General features: G+C 38.8%; 1 protein-coding gene across 1 annotated transcript in view; it reads left to right on the top strand.

The window, feature by feature from the left end:
• Positions 1–18,151, top strand: part of OLA1 (Obg like ATPase 1) — a 196,620-nt gene that overhangs the window by 25,491 nt on the left and 152,978 nt on the right. The gene's annotated exons all lie outside the window — the stretch shown is intronic.

Below are 18,151 nucleotides of genomic sequence, written 5' to 3'. Positions count from 1 at the left end.
TATGAAGCTTCTAGTCTAGTGGTGGAAATAAATATTGAATAATTATATTAATAAATGTGTAATTACATTGTTGGATTTGGACTTTTTTTTTTTTAACTTGGAATTATTTACTTATTTGCCTGTTACAACATTTGAAACTTGTTTTAATTCTTAAATTCATCATTTCTTATTTTGGTGAGAAAAAAATCCATTTTCTATGGTTATATTTTTTTAGTTTCTCTATTTTTGTTTTAGACAATTGATATAAAACTACTAAGGAAAGGGACCAGATACCTGGCTGGCTTAGTCGGCAGAGCATGCTACTCAATTTTGAGGTTGAGAGTTTGAGCCCCATGTTGGGTATGGAGATGACTTAAAAAACAACAACAAAAAAACAACTACTAAGGAAAGGGACAGTACAGTGATGATGTATGTATTAATGCCCAGGGCACTTTTAAGCCTTCCATTAGAACATCTGAATGGAGGCACCTGGGTGGCTCAGTCGGTTAAGCATCTGCCTTCGGCTCAGGTCATAATCCCAGGGTTCTGGGATTGGGTCCCACATCGGGCTCTCTGCTCCTCGGGGAATCTGCTTCTCCCTCACCCTCTGCCCCTCCCCCAGCTTGTGCTCTCTATCACTCTGACAAATAAATAAAATATTAAAAAAAAAAGAACATCTGAATGTTAGGAGAGAGAAAAAATTACGAATGGGAAATTTTGGCTTATTTTGAATTTTAATTTATTAATGCTATGTTTCTCTCCATTAATTTAATTTTTAAAAAAAATAACTTTTCCCTCACCTTGTTTACTTCTCTTGGTTATTAGACATATGTAAATATATACATTGCCTCAAAAATTTATTCTTGTTTTAAATATAAATACTTTGACAGGTTTGCTTTGGTTTTAAATCTTTAGTTCACTCTGTCTAATCATTTGACACATTATTTATGGAGCACCTCTTTCAAGTGTGCTAGATGCTGAGGGATGTAATGGTGAGTAAAAACAAGTATGACTCTTGCCCTCATAGAGCTTACAAACCAGTGGAGGAGACAGACATTGAATAAATGGTCATATAAACATAGGATGCATTCTCTAATTGTGCACAAAGAAGAGAGACAGCATGTGCATGTGAGGGTGTGGTGTTGCCTTGAGGAAATGATGGTTATGCTGGGAGGGAAAGATTGAGTGGGAGCTAATATGTTAGGGGAAGGAGGAAAAGAAAGGTGAGATTGATTATTTAGGGTAAATGGCTTGTTTCAAGGCCCTGCTGCTTTGAAAGGACTATCAGTGTGGCTAGGATGAATGATGTTGAGGAGCAATGGAAAAGAGACAGGGAGGTAATTGGGGATTCACCATGTCCACCATATTTAGGCTTACTGGCTTAAATATGAAGAGTTTTAAATGGAGAGTTGGGGTAGGAAGGCAGATTAAATTGTTCCAGCAGCTTACTTGGCAGTTATTCAGTTGAGTTACATTTTTAATGTTTTAAGAAATCAAAATGGAGTTAGGCAGCAAAAGTTTGAAATTTCATTGTTATAAAAATATTATTTTCAAGATACTGATAATGATTTTCATAGATGTCTGGCATGACAAATGTAGAACACTTCTTTTGTAAAAGAATCTATACGCATTCTTTTGTTTGCTTACCCCTTAAATAGTGTTTTTTTCTTGTGGGGTTTGTTGCCTAATGTGTAGGTGTTTTAGGTCCCTTTCTCCATGAGTCATTAGAGTTCTCTTTAAATTTCTTTTTTTTTTTTTTGAAAGATTTTGTTTATTAGGCAGATAGAGAGCACAAGCAGGGGGAGGGGCAGAGGCAGAGGGAGAAGCAGACTCCCTGCTCATCCCAGGATCCTGAGATCATGACCCGAGCTGAAGGCAGACATTTAACTGACTGAGTCACCCAGGTGCCCCTAGAGTTCTCTTTAAAATTTTATTTTCAGGGGTTTTCTTGTTTGTAAAGTAAGCTAATGAGGTAATGAGAGATACTAGAAAAAATGGAAGATTATCTTCTTCACATGTACGCAGATTTAGAGTTACAATTACCTTGTGTTTTTAAAGTTACTGAATACTAACTGATAGCTATGGGTTCAGCTAGATAAACAAGAATTTACTCTTTCTGTAAACAAGGGTTACTGAAGCAAAAGTAAGTCTTACTGGGACACAAAAATATAAAAATTGCCAGACTTTGCCTGATGGGAAGTATGAGAGCTAATCTTTTTATTCTGGTGAATTTTATAAACAAAGCTTTGTGGGAAGTATTTTTAATAGTACATATGAATCTCTGCTTTTTAAAATTAATTTGAAAACAGAATCAGTCTTCACTTACTGCAGGGTGACATTTTTCTTGCTATTTTAAATGCTTAGGAAACTTTAAAAAATGCTTAGAAAAATTTTTCAAAAGAACAGTAATTGAAGAATAATCTAATAATTCGTTCATTATGTGAAACTTCTTATGTAGCTTATTGAAGATACTCCTTTAGTATGTAAGCCAGTTTGTAGAAAATGTAGACCAATTTTATATAGGAGGTAGATGTAATGTTAACATTTTTTTCTGCACATAGTAACATGAATTAATCTCAAAATAATTTATGCTAAGTAGAAGAAGCCAGTCCAGAAAAGAACATAAACTATAGGATTCCATTTATATAAGATTCTAGAAAATACAAACTAAATATATCAGAAGGCAGATCAGTGGTTGCCTGGGGTCAAGGGGATGGGGAAGGGGAGGGAGCGGGGGAGGGATTAGAAGGAGTGTGAGGAAACTTGGGATGATGGAGTGTTCATAATTCTTGATTGTGGTGATGGTATCACAGGTATATACATACTCTATATCAAATTGTACACTTTATGCACAGTTTACTAAATGTTAATTTCACTCAGTAAAACAAAAAAGAAAAAGAGTGTGGAAAATTAAAAAACAAACAAACAAACAAAAAACCAACAACAACTTCTGTGTCACCTTTTCTTCCAGGGGAGTTTTGATTGGACTGTGTTACCCTGATTGTTTCAGTAGTGTAAGCATTGGAGTTGATGTCCTATTTCTAGATTATAATTAGTAGGTTTGTGCACTATTTGTATTGATTTACAAATCAGAATGAAACCTGACATTTTGTGAAGAAACTTGGATTTTGGTGCATTAAAGTGAAATTATTTGTCTCTTTCATATGCTAATCTGATGTATAGAATCTTTTCAGCTGGAGAATTCTTTAAAAATTCTAAACTATTATTATTTTTTGGCAAGTTTGTTAGTTTGTTGGGCAAAACATTTTTTTAAAAATTTCATTTGGGGCGCCTGGGTGGCTCAGTCGTTAAGCGTCTGCCTTTGGTTCAGGTCATGATCCCGGGGTAATGGAATTGAGCCCTACCTCGGGCTCCCTGCTCCGCGGGGAGCCTGCTTCTCCCTCACCCGCTCCCCCTGCTTGTGTTCCCTCTTCTGCTGTTTCTCTCTCTCTGTCAAAATAAATAAATAAAATCTTTAAAAAAATAAAATAAAAATTTCATTTATAATATTTAGAAGTATGTGTATTTTATTTTTTAAATTATCATATAGTAAAATTGACTTATTTTGGCATACAGTTCTATGAATTTTAGCATATGTATAGATTTGTGTAACCACCAGCACACAGGGTGCAGAACACTTCACCCCCAAAAAAAGTCCCTTATGCTATCCCTTTATAGTCACACTTTTGCCACTCTGAAGCCTGGCAACTATTGATCTGTTCTCCATCACTTGAGTTTTGTCTTTTTGAGAATATTGTATCAGTGAAATAATAGCAATGTGTATTGTTTTGTTTCATTTTGAAAAAAGTTTACAGATGAAAGCTAATGGTTCATTAGCATATCCTCTGGGCCCATCCGTTAGTCAGGTTTCTGGAACCTAGGAGGGGCTGAAATTAATCCAGAGGGGGTTGGTTTTCTGTTTTCTGTTTTTTACTTTTTCAGTTTTCTTTAATCTCATTCTTCCTATTCTTTTATGGATCTTTTAAGTGTTTTTAAATAACATAGTGTTTCTTTTACTCTTGATGTTTTGGGAAATACTACTTCTTTTTTCTTTAAAAACAAAAACAAAAACAAAAACAAAAATTCTTAAAAAAGTTTTGCCTTAAGCCAGACTAAATCTTGAGCTAATGGGCAGAACTGCCTATCTCTAAAACATAAAGTACCTGGAAATACAAGGTGTTATGAAAATGGTGAGAATCCTGTGTTTGTCGAACTTTTCTACCTAAGAGCTCTAACTGCAAAGGATGAGGAACTTGGGGGGCTTTTGGTACATAGTGTAGCTCCAGACACTTGACTTCAAGGAAAAGTTTTTAGCGTCTCATGGTTTACTTTATTCTGTATTTCCAGCAGTGTGCAGTCCCCAGTTAGAGAAGCAGGATTGTAGGTTATGGTATAAATACCCCAGACCTACCAAAAGGCCTATCTGACTAAACAACTAGGTCCAACTTAATTTTTTTTTTTTAAGATTTATTTATTTTAGGGGAGGGAGAGTATTTTTTTTTTTTTAAGATTTTATTTATTTATTTGACAGAGAGAAACAGCAAGAGAGGGAACTCAAGCAGGGGGAGTGGGAGAGGGAGAAGCAGGCTTCCCGCGGAGCAGGGAGCCCGATGAGGGGCTCAGTCTCAGGACCCTGGGATCATGACCTGAGCCGAAGGCAGACACCTAACGACTGAGCTACCCAGGTGCCCTAGGGGAGGGAGAGTCTTAAGCAGATTCCATGCTGAGCATGGAGCCCAATGAGGGGCTCTATCTCATGACCCTAAGATCACAACCTGAGCTGAAACCAAGAGTCAGATGCTTAACCAACTGTGCTACCCAGGTGCCTCAAGTAGGTCCGACTTAAAATAATAATGAATAGCTTTATAGCACTTTGTTTATTTAGTGGTTTTTAAATTGTTAGGTCTTGATCATCAAAGATCCCAGTGAGATGTGTATGCCTTATTGTCATCCTCATTTGAAAATGAGAAAACCAAAGCTTAGAGAGGTTAAAATGATGTGCTTAAGTCACATAATTGAAAGTTGTCAGTCCCTGTGATTAAACCAACTTTGTATGGCATCAGTCCTTCCTACCACATCCTTACTGTCTTGACCATAGCATTAACTCCAACTCTATGTTGTCCAACCTCTGGAAGAAATAGATGTTTGAGGGAAAACTTTAACAGTATATAGAAAAAGTACCTGATTTTCTAAGGATTAAAGGTAGCTCTTATTCTTTATATGCATGTGTGTATGTATTTTTTTTTTTTTAAAGATTTTATTTGACAGAGGGAGAGAACACAAGCAGGGGGAGAGAGAGAAGTAGGCGCCCCTATATATATATATATTTTTTTAAATAAGGTTTTTATTTTAATTCCAGTATATTTAACTTACAGTATTATATTAGCTTCAGATGTACAATATAGTGATTCAACAAATCCATACATCCCCCAGTGCTCATCATAAGTGTCCTCCTTAGGGGCGCCTGGGTGGCTTAGTCTGTTAAGTGCCTTTGGCTCAGGTCATGATCCCAGGGATCGAGCCCCACATCAGGCTCCCTGCTCAGTGGGGAGCCTGCTTCTCCCTCTGCCTCTGCCTGTCGCTCCCCCTGCTTGTGCTCTCTCTCTCTCTGTCAAATAAATAAAATCTTTAAAAACAAACAAGTGTCCTCCTTAATGCCTGTCACCTATTTCACCCATTTCCCCCCCACTTCCCCTCTGGTAACCATCAGTTTGTTCTCTATCATTATATCATTAACTACATCAGAAACTGATGATGTATGTATGGTGATTAACATAACATAATAATAATAAAAAAAGTACAAAATAAAAAGAGTCTCTTGGTTTGTCTCTTGTTTTTCTTTTGTTCATTTGTTTCTTGAATCCCACATATGAGTGAAATCATATAGTATTTGTCTTTCTCTGACTTAGTTCGCTTAGCATTATATTCTCTAGCTCCATCTGGGTTTGCAAAAGGCTGAGTAATATTCCTTTATAAAGGTAGCTTTTACTCTTGAAGCCTGTGCCGGAGCTCCATGGAGTAGGAGCTGGACTTGGATTAGATTACAATGTTTGCATGCTTTTGTAACCTATCTAGATAGAATATGTTGTTTCTAGTCATTTGTGTTGCTGAATGAAACACATAGGGTTTGATGACTCTTATCAAGTAGAAAGTCAGTAAAGGATTTTGATGGATTCACTGCATTAGATTTCTTGTCTCTTGCATTAAGAATGTACCTTTCTCCCATCCAAGTAGTAACCAGGCCCGACCGGGCTTAGCTTCTGAGATCAGACGAGATCTGGCGCATTCAGGGTGGTATGGTAGGATCGAGCCCCGCATCAGGCTCCCTGCTCTGTGGAGAGCCTGCTTCTCCCTCTCCCGTTCCCCCTGCTTGTGTTCCCTCTCTCGCTGTGTCTCTCTCTGTCAAATAGATAAATAAAATCTTAAAGAAAAAAAAAAAAGAATGTACCTTTTTCAATTTGCTTTACCTGTGTTCACAAAAGAAGATACTGGGTCTTTAAAAACTCATATTAATACTTAAAAATAGTTTCCTGTAAAATCATCTGTCAGCTCTATTGATAGGGGAAAATACATGTACATTTGTTTGTTAAATGTAATATAAACTCTGCTTAGGTTAAATTTATGACCAAGTACTTTTATAACGTAAAAAAAAAACCTCTTAACTTGAAAAATGTTAATGCATGCTGACTAAAGCAAAACCTCTTTAAACAGAATTTTTAATAGAACTAAGGTTAACTTGAAGAGTTAGCTTTCCCTGAAAACCTGAGATGGAGGGAGGAGGATTAAATGTGAGGTAAGAATAAGGTTTTGGATGGGCGGAGCAAGATGGCGGAGGAGTAGGAGACCTAGATTTTGTCTGGTCTCAGGAATTCAGCTGAATAGGGATCAAACCATTCTGAACACCTACGAACTCAACAGGAGATCGAACAGGAGAGTAGCAACAACTCTCTGAACAGAGAAGCGACCACTTACTGGAAGGTAGGACGTGCGGAGAAGTGAATCCGAGGTGATATTCGGGAGGATAAACGGCGGGGGAGGGGCCTCCGCCGGCCGCTTCTGGCAAGTGCTAGAGCCGCGGAGCACAAAATCGGACCTTTTAAAAGTTGGCTCGGCGGAGGGACGTCGCTGCAGTGGCTAAGCGGGGGGTGGAATCCTCCCGGGACAGTGTGGTCTCAGGACCCTTGGGGTCACAGAGAGACCGGGGGTGCCTGAGTGCGGCAGAGCTCCCAGGTGTCGGGGCGGGGAAGCCGGCTGCAGATACGGAGCAGAGTCGCGGGCTCTCAGCTCGGGGTTGCCATAAACTGTGATCTGCGGCCCAGTCGGGGCACGGCTCCCCCAGCAAGGACCCAACAAGCAGCAGATCTGGGGAGACTCCCCTTCCTTCCCGGGGAGGAGCGGTGCGGGAACGCACTGCAGGGATCTGCTGGATTTGGAGACTCCGAGCGGGGTCGGGTGCCAGAGATAGCAACGCTCGATCACAGGCCGGGTGAGCATGGAGAGCGGCCGGAGACCGGGGACACGGGAGTGACTGCTTTTCTCTGGGGGCGCACTGAGGAGTGGGGCCCTGAGTTCTCGGCTCCTCCGGGCGGAGACTGGGAGGCCGCCATTTTCGCCCTGGTCCTCCAAAGCTGTGCCGAGAGCTTGCAGGGAACAAAAGCTCCTGAGAGCAAACTGGAGCAGCTTCCTTAGCCCGGACCGACAAGGGCGGGGCAATTCCGCCTCCGGCAAAGACATTTGGAAACCACAGCAACAGGCCCCTCCCCCAGAAGATCAACACAAACAGCCAGCAAGCCAACACCAAGTTGATCGATCAAGGAGAATAGGAGAACTCCAGCGCTAGGGGAATACTGCACATAGATTCATGGCTTCTTTTTTTTTTTTTTTTTTTTTTTTTTTACCATGATTCATTATTTCATCAAAGTTAATTTTTGTTGACTTTTTTTTATTTTTCTTTTTCCCTTTTTCAACCAACATCTTATAAATCCCTTTTTTTTAAAAAAAATTTTTTTTTTTTTTCATTTTTAGAGTCATATTTTATCCCTTCATAGTAGTTATCCTTGTTTTTGGCATATATATATAAGTTGTTCTCTCTTTAAAATTTTGAGGTACAGTTTCTTCTAACAGATCAAAATATACCCTAAATCACTAGTGTATGGCTTTGTTCTAGTCTCCTGCCTGATCACATTCTCTCCCTTTTTCCTTTTTTTTTTTTTTTCTTTTTCCTTAAATCTTCTTTCTTTTTTCAAACAACTTATCTTACCAAGTCCTTTTATAAAATCTTTTATAATTTTCATCTTTACAGTCATCTTCCATCCCTTCATTGTATCAACCCTTATTTTGTACATATATGTCTTTCTTCCTTCAAAATTTTAGGAGGCACTTTTTTCTAACAGACCAAAATACGCCCAAAATCTAGTGTGTGGCACTGATCTATGCACTAGCCTGATCATATTTGATCATATTCTGCCTTTTTTGAATTGTTTTGTTTTTGTTTTTATCTTTTTTTTCTTTTTTTTTTCTTTTTCTCTTTCTTTTTTCTTTCTTTCCCTTTCTTTTCCCCTGGTTTCAGGTCTTTTCTGATTTGTATACAGTATATTTGCTGGGGACGTAGTAAACCTGTTAGCCTTTTGTTCTCTCATTCATCTATTCTCCTCTGGACAAAATGACAAGACGAAAGAAATCACCTCAGCAAAAAGAACAAGAGGTAGTACCGTCAGCCAGGGACCTACTCAATACGGACATTAGTACGATGTCGGACCTAGAGTTCAGAATCATGACTTTAAAGATACTAGCTGGGCTTGAAAAAAGCGTGGAAGTTATTAGAGAAACCCTTTCTGGAGAAATAAAAGAACTAAAATCTAACCAAATCGAAATCAAAAAGGCTATTGATGAGGTGCAATCAAAAATGGGGGCACTAAATGCTAGGATAAATGAGGCAGAAGAGAGAATCAGCGATATAGAAGACCAAATGATAGAAAATAAAGAGGCTGAGAAAAAGAGAGAGAAACAACTACAGGATCACGAGGGCAGAATTCGAGAGATAAGTGATGCGATAAGACGAAACAACATTAGAATAATTGGGATCCCAGAAGAAGAAGAGAGAGAGAGAGGGGCAGAAGGTATATTGGAGCAAATTATAGCAGAGAACTTCCCTAATGTGAGGAAGGAAACAGGCATTAAAATCCAGGAGGCACAGAGAACCCCTCTCAAAATCAATAAAAATAGGTCAACACCCCGACATCTAATAGTAAAACTTACGAGTCTCAGAGACAAAGAGAAAATCCTGAAAGCAGCTCGGGAGAAGAGATATGTAACCTACAATGGTAGAAACATTAGATTGGCAACAGACCTATCCACAGAGACCTGGCAGGCCAGAAAGGACTGGCAAGATATCTTCAGAGCACTAAACGAGAAAAATATGCAGCCAAGAATACTATATCCAGCTAGGCTATCATTGAAAATAGAAGGAGAGATCAAAAGCTTCCAGAACAAACAAAAACTAAAAGAATTTGCAAACACGAAACCAGCCCTCCAAGAAATATTGAGAGGGGTCCTCTAAGCAAAGAGAGAACCTAAAAGCAGCAAAGAGCAGAAACGAACACAGACAACAGACAGTTAACAGTCACCTTACAGGTAATACAATGGCAGTAAATTCATACCTTTCAATAGTTACCCTGAATGTAAATGGGCTAAATGCCCCAATCAAAAGACACAGGCTATCAGATTGGATTAAAAAACAAGACCCATCAATATGCTGTCTGCAAGAGACTCATTTTACACCCAAAGACACCCCCAGATTGAAAGTGAGGGGGTGGAAAACCATTTACCATGCTAATGGACACCAAAAGAAAGCTGGGGTGGCAATCCTTATATCAGACAAACTAGATTTTAAAACAAAGACTGTAATAAGAGATGAGGAAGGACACTATATCCTACTTAAAGGGTCTATCCAACAAGAAGATCTAACAATTGTAAATATCTATGCCCCGAACATGGGAGCGGCCAATTATATAAGCCAATTAATAACAAAAGCAAAGAAACACATTGACAACAATACAATAATAGTGGGGGATTTTAACACCCCCCTGACTGAAATGGACAGATCATCTAAGCAAAAGATCAACAAGGAAATAAAGATGTTAAATGACACACTGGACCAAATGGACTTCACAGACATATTCAGAACATTCCATCCCAAAGCAACGGAATACACATTCTTCTCTAGTGCCCATGGAACATTCTCCAGAATTGATCACATCCTAGGTCACAAATCAGGTCTCAATCGGTACCAAAAGATTGGGATCATTCCCTGCATATTTTCAGACCACAATGCTTTGAAACTAGAACTCAACCACAAGAGGAAAGTCGGAAAGAACTCAAATACATGGAGGCTAAAGAGCATCCTACTAAAGAATGAATGGGTCAACCAAGAAATTAAAGAAGAATTAAAAAAATTCATGGAAACCAATGAAAATGAAAACACAACTGTTCAAAATCTTTGGGATACAGCAAAGGCAGTCCTGAGAGGAAAGTATATAGCAATACAAGCCTTTCTCAAGAAACAAGAAAGGTCTCAAATACACAACCTAACCCTACATCTAAAGGAGCTGGAGAAAGAACAGCAAAGAAAGCCTAAACCCAGCAGGAGAAGAGAAATCATAAAGATCAGAGCAGAAATCAATGAACTAGAAACCAAAAGAACAGTAGAACAGATCAACGAAACTAGGAGCTGGTTCTTTGAAAGAATTAACAAGATTGATAAACCCCTGGCCAGACTGATCAAAAAGAAAAGAGAAATGACCCAAATCAACAAAATCATGAATGAAAGAGGAGAGATCACAAGCAACACCAAAGAAATACAAACAATTATAAGAACATATTATGAGCAACTCTATGCCAGCAAATTAGATAACCTGGAAGAAATGGGTGCATTCCTAGAGATGTATCAACTACCAAAATTGAACCAGGAAGAAATAGAAAACCTGAACAGACCTATAACCACTACGGAAATTGAAACAGTCATCAAAAATCTCCCAAGAAACAAAAGCCCAGGGCCAGATGGCTTCCCAGGGGAATTCTATCAGACATTTCAAGAAGAATTAATACCTATTCTCCTGAAACTGTTCCAAAAAATAGAAATGGAAGGGAAACTTCCAAACTCATTTTATGAGGCCAGCATTACCTTGATCCCAAAACCAGACAAAGACCCCATCAAAAAAGAGAATTACAGACCAATATCCTTGATGAACATGGATGCAAAAATTCTCACCAAAATACTAGCCAATAGGATCCAACAGTACATTAAAAGGATTATTCACCACGACCAAGTGGGATTTATTCCTGGGCTGCAAGGCTGGTTCAACATCCGCAAATCAATCAACGTGATACAATACATTAACAAAAGAAAGAACAAGAATCATATGATCCTCTCAATAGATGCAGAAAAAGCATTTGACAAAGTACAACATCCTTTCTTGATCAAAACTCTTCAGAGTATAGGGATAGAGGGTACATACCTCAATATCATAAAAGCCATCTACGAAAAACCTACAGCGAATATCATTCTCAATGGGGAAAGGCTGAGAGCTTTTCCCCTAAGGTCAGGAACGCGGCAGGGATGTCCACTCTCACCACTGCTATTCAACATAGTATTAGAAGTCCTAGCCACAGCAATCAGACAACAAAAAGAAATCAAAGGCATCCAAATCGGCAAAGAGGAAGTCAAACTCTCACTCTTTGCAGATGATATGATACTGTATGTGGAAAACCCAAAAGACTCCACCCCAAAACTGCTAGAACTCATACAGGAATTCAGTAAAGTAGCAGGATATAAAATCAATGCACAGAAATCAGTGGCATTCCTATACACCAACAACAAGACAGAAGAGAGACAAATCAAGGAGTCTATCCCATTTACAATTGCACCCAAAACCATTAGATACCTAGGAATAAATCTAACCAAAGAGGCAAAGGATCTGTACTCAGAAAACTATAAAATACTCAGGAAAGAAATTGAAGAAGACACAAAGAAATGGAAAAACGTTCCATGCTCATGGATTGGGAGAATCAACATTGTGAAGATGTCAATGCTACCTAGAGCAATCTACACATTCAATGCAATCCCCATCAAAATACCATCCACTTTTTTCAAAGAAATGGAACAAATAATCCTAAAATTTGTATGGAACCAGAAGAGACCCAGAATAGCCAGAGGAATACTGAAAAAGAAAAGCAAAGCTGGTGGCATCACAATTCCGGACTTCCAGCTCTATTACAAAGCTGTCATCATCAAGACAGTATGGTACTGGCACAAAAACAGACACATAGATCAATGGAACAGAATTGAGAGCCCAGAAATGGACCCTCAACTCTATGGTCAACTTATTTTTGACAAAGCAGGAAAGAATGTCCAATGGCAAAAAGACAGTCTCTTCAACAAATGGTGTTGGGAAAATTGGACAGCCACATGCAGAAGAATGAAACTGGACCATTTCCTTACACCACACACAAAAATAGACTCCAAATGGTTGAAAGACTTAAACGTGAGACAGGAGTCCATCCAAATCCTAAAGGAGAACACAGGTAGCAACCTTTTCGACCTTAGCCGCAGCAACTTCTTCCTAGAAACATCGCCAAAGGCACGGGAAGCCAGGGCAAAAATGAACTATTGGGATTTCATCAAGATAAAAAGCTTCTGCACAGCAAAAGAAACAGTCCACAAAACCAAAAGACAACCGACAGAATGGGAGAAAATATTTGCAAATGACGTATCAGATAAAGGGCTAGTATCCAAAATCTATAAAGAACTTATCAAACTCAACACTCAAAGAACAAATAATCCAATCAAGAAATGGGCAGAAGACATGAACAGACATTTCTCCAAAGAAGACATCCAAATGGCCAACAGGCACATGAAAAAGTGCTCAACATCGCTTGGCATCAGGGAAATCCAAATCAAAACCTCAATGAGATACCACCTCACACCCGTCAGAATGGCTAAAATTAACAAGTCAGGGAACGACAGATGTTGGCGGGGATGTGGAGAAAGGGGAACCCTCCTACACTGTTGGTGGGAATGCAAGCTGGTGCAACCCCTCTGGAAAACAGTATGGAGGTTCCTCAAACAGTTGAAATTAGAGCTACCGTTCGATCCAGCAATTGCACTACTGGGTATTTACCACAAAGATACAAATGTAGGGACCCGAAGGGGTACATGTACCCCAATGTTTATAGCAGCAATGTCCACCATAGCCAAACTGTGGAAAGAGCCAAGATGCCCATCGACAGATGAATGGATAAAGAAGATGTGGTATATATACACAATGGAATATTATGCAGCCATCAAAAGGAATGAGATCTTGCCATTTGCAACGACGTGGATGGAACTGGAGGGTGTTATGCTGAGTGAAATAAGTCAATCAGAGAAAGACATGTATCACATGACCTCACTGATATGAGGAATTCTTAATCTCAGGAAAGAAACTGAGTGTTACTGGAGTGGTTGGGGGGTGGGAGGGATGGGGTGGCTGGGTGATGGACATTGGGGAGGGTATGTGCTACGGTGAGCGCTGTGAATTGTGCAAGACTGTTGAATCACAGATCTGTACTTCTGAAACAAATAATGCAACATATTTTAAGAAAAAAGAAAAAGAAGAAGATAACAGGAGAGGAAGAAAAGGGGAGTATGTCAGAGGGGGAGACGAACCATGAGAGATGATGGACTCTGAAAAACAAACTGAGGGTTCTAGAGGGGAGGGGGGTAGGGGGATGGGTTAGCCTGGTGATGGGTATTGAGGAGGGCACGTTCTGCATGGAGCACTGGGTGTTATGAACAAACAATGAATCATGGAACACTGCACCAAAAACTAATGATGTAATATATGGTGATTAACATAACAATAAAAAATTAAAAAAAAAAAAAAAAAAAGAATAAGGTTTTTACAAATTTAATGCATAAATTACCAGGTGAGGGAACCAAAGCTTAACACATTATGATGACACATTAATATAAGTAATTTGCTCAATAAGTGACATTTAACAAGTGAGATGAATCATTTAGAAGATTTTAAAGTAAACTTCGGGAATAGCTTTTACAAAAACTTGTTGACAAATTTAGGCAAATCTTAATTAGATTACTTTATGAAAACCCTTTTATTGTCTTTTCAGTTACTTCTTCACTGCCAAAGTAGTTGAATGTATCTAAGACATAATACCCATTTTGAATGTTTTGTTGCAGGTTGGAAAAAAACTCCTGCCAGGTATCATTTCGGCAGCTCAAGGAATGAGTGTGATGGGTTGTGCGTGGGGGAAGGGGAGCACAGCTTGGTAGACTGTTCTTGGGCTACTGTCTGTCCTCTCTTGAGTATAGGGTTTACATGGAAGTGGAGTTGGTAAGAGCTTGAAGTTCTTAATTTCGGTAAGCAAAGTCGTGCTGCCAAAATACCTAGCACTCATTTTCTGCCTGAAAATAAGGTGATATTTATTGTGCTGGAATTTCCAGAACGTTAGATATATGTTAAACATAACTAAAAAAAAAAAAAATTAATACATGTTTTTAGGTTTTTTGCCTCTTTGTATGGCCTGTACTCTTCAAGCTATTGAACAAAACAAACTAGTAGTTAACTTTAAAGGATTTCTTTTTTTTAATTTTTTGTGCTTGTGTTGCTTGAATGAACATTAAATACTGACCCAAAGAATGCCACAAAATTGAATTTCAGTTGAATTAATTCCCTACAAAAATACTTGCAGTTTTTTAGTGCAATTTAAGTATTTTTATGATATCACAGAGGATAAGCTTTATGTGAGAAATGAATATCAGAGGCTAATTTAATTACCTTCAACACAGAAACCTTACCTCTTATGTTTTTGTGTATTTTATATATAATATCCTTCCATGAAAGGATAAAGGGTTATAATTGAAATTAGGGGAAAAACTATTTATCTCTGAGATTTTGTTATGGATTACAGTTTGAGAAACGCTAACTAAAACTGAAGTCTAATTGTTTTTATTTTAACAAAGATACAGTATTCTAAGCCCTGTACAAATATTAACTCATTTATTCCTCTTAACACCTCTGTAAGAATAGGTACTGTTATCCTCATTTTGTAAATGAGGAATCCAAAGAGTAGAGGAGTTACAGTATTTGCCCCAGATTACATGGCTAGTAACAGTTAGAAATCAGATTTTATTATTTTTTTTCATTTTATAATGAATTTTATTTTTTCCATTTTTAAAATTTAAATTCAATTAATTAACATATAATTATTAACGGTTTCAGACGTAGAGGTCAGTGATTCATCAGTCTTATATAATACCCAGTGCTCATTACATCATGCGCCCTCCTTAATGTCTATCACCCAGTTACCCCATCCCTCTGCCCCCCACCCCTCCAGCAACCCTCAGTTTGTTTCCTATGATTAAGAGTCTCTTATGGTTTGTCTCCCTCTTTGATCTCGTCTTGTTTTATTTTGTCCTCTCTTCCCGTACCATCCTGTTTTGTTTCTTAAATTCCACTTATCAGTGAGATCATATGATAATTGGCTTTCTCTGATTGACTTATTTCGCTCTACTTCCATCCACATCGTTGCAAATGGCAAGATTTCATTTTTTTTGATGGCTGCGCAGTATTCCAAGAAATCAGATTTTAAACTCAGTTCTGGTTACAAAGTCCTTGCTCTGTGTTGAAATAGTCCATTAATCTATGTTGAGAATTATCAATGCAAATAAAGAAGCCTTTTTTTTTTAAAAAATCACAAAAATTTTTATTACTCTGTGAGCTCTTGAAACTTTTTGTCTCTGGACCCACTTTGAGAAACACTTGTGTAAATTCCAGAGAAGTTGCATCAAAATTTATGTTCTAGGTCAAGCAGTTTTCCTTTTCCTTCTCTTTTTTTTAAGATTTTATTTATTTGAGAGAGAGAGAGGGCGAGAGAGCACAAGCAGGGGGAGGGGCAGAGAGAGGACGAGAGGGAGAAGCAGACTCCCCACTGAGCAGGGACCCCGATGTGGGCCTTGATCACAGGATCCCAGGATCATGACCTGAACTGAAGGCGGACAGATGCTTAACTGACTGAGCCACCCAGGTGCCCCAGGTCAAGCAGTTTTTAATGATACCCAAATTATATAGTAAAAAGGCAGTGGAAAATTATTTATTTTGTAAATTCGTAAAGGGTATGGGATGACTTTATTTAGAGAAACAGGTTTATATGGCTTGGATTCCAGGTATACATGTTACAGACTCTTAACACTTTTAGTAATAAAGATAGCAAAACATATTTCAGAAAGAAGAGAGAGAACACATTCAAATTTACTCTCACACATTCTTCTGGTATTTTCATTTTGATTTATGAAGGGAATAAATAGACAAGTGATCAGTAGCCAGGGTCCTGGCAGTATCTGTAGCAGCTTTCATTAATCTCTTAGATAGTAACTTCTTTTTGGAGGTTGTACGGAGCTTACATGTAACAATTGACTGTGTGACTTAATGCGATGTGTACTTTGTTCATAACAATCCTGTAGGGGTGGGAATATACCTGTTTTAAAGATGAGAAAACTGAGGCTTAAAGAGACTAGGAAACTAGGCCATAATTTACATAACTGATGAGCGCCAGAGCTATGATTTGAATTCAGGTGTGCCTGAAATGATGCGGCTGGCAGCGCTTAAAAATCTACAAGCAGTTGGATAGTTATTTTCTTTTTTTTTTTTTAAGATTTTATTTATTTATTTGACAGAGAGAGACACAGCGAGAGAGGGAACACAAGCAGGGGGAGTGGGAGAGGGAGAAGCAGGCCTCCAGCCGAGCAGGGAGCCCGATGCGGGGCTCGATCCCAGGATGCTGGGATCATGACCTGAGCCGAAGGCAGTCGCTTAACGACTGAGCCATCCAGGCGCCCCTGGTTGGTTATTTTCTTGAGTTATTTTCTTTTCTTTGGTCTGAGTGTCAAATTGTTTTTGAATGTTGGTTATGTTCTAAATAATCATTCTACTTAATTGTCCCCCCACCCCCAAAGTATCTTGAATGTTTGAAACCATGCAGTAATTTTTTCTTGGATCAGCTTTGTGTGTGCCTTCCTTCCTTCCTTCCTTCCATCCAGCCTTCCTGACATATAGTTGATAAGTTGTGTTAATTCTTTAGCTGACTGTTTTTCAGGTTTTTTGAGCCACACAGAACATATTTTAATGGTTTGTATGATTTTAAAAAGTGGGAATCTTCAGAATAGAGAATCCAGAAATGGACCCTCAACTCTGTGGTTATCTAATCTTTGACAAAACAGGAAAGAATATCCAGTGGAAAAGGACAGTCTCTTCAACAAATGGTGTTGGGAAAATTGAACAGCCACATGCAGAAGAATGAAACTGGACCATTTCTTTACACCACACACAAAAATAGACTCGAAATGGATGAAAGACCTAAATGTGAGACAGAAATCCATCAAAATCCTAGAGGAGAACACAGGCAGCAACCTCTTTGACCTTGGCTGCAGTAACTTCTTGCTAGACACGTCTCCAAAGGCAAGGGAAGCAAGGGCAAAAATGAACTGTTGGGACATCATCAAGATAAAAACCATTGCACAGCAAAGGAAACATTCAACAAAACTAAAAGTCAGCCTATGGAATTGGAGAAGATATTTGCAAATGACTTATCAGATAAAGGGCTAGTATCCAAGATCTATAAGGAATTTATCAAACTCAACACCCCAAAACAAATAATCCAGTCAAGCAATGCAGAAGAAATGAACAGACGTTTTTCCAAAGAAGGTATGGCCACACAAATGACCAATAGACACATGAAAAAATGCTCAACATCACTTGGCATCAGGGAAATACAAATCAAAACCACAATGAGATACCACCTTACACTGGTCAGAATGGCTAAAATTAACACTTCAGGAAACGACAGATGTTGGCTAGGATGCAGAAAAAGGGGACCCCTCTAACGGTGGGAATGCAAACTGATGTAGCCACTCTGAAAACAGTATGGAGGTTCCTCAAAAGTTAAAAATAGAACTACTTTGGGACACCTGGGTGGCTCAGTCGGTTAAGCGTCTGCCTTTGGCTGAGGTCATGATCCCAGGGTCATGGGATTGAGCTGCTCATCGGGCTCCCTGCTCAGCGGGGAGTCTCCTTCTCCTTCTGCCCCTCCCCCTCTGCTCATGCTCTGTTTCTTGATT

This window comes from Zalophus californianus, chromosome 3 (assembly GCF_009762305.2).
Source record: "Zalophus californianus isolate mZalCal1 chromosome 3, mZalCal1.pri.v2, whole genome shotgun sequence".
NCBI classification, from domain to species: domain Eukaryota; kingdom Metazoa; phylum Chordata; class Mammalia; order Carnivora; family Otariidae; genus Zalophus; species Zalophus californianus.
This window is presented reverse-complemented; position numbering and strand designations above follow the sequence as displayed.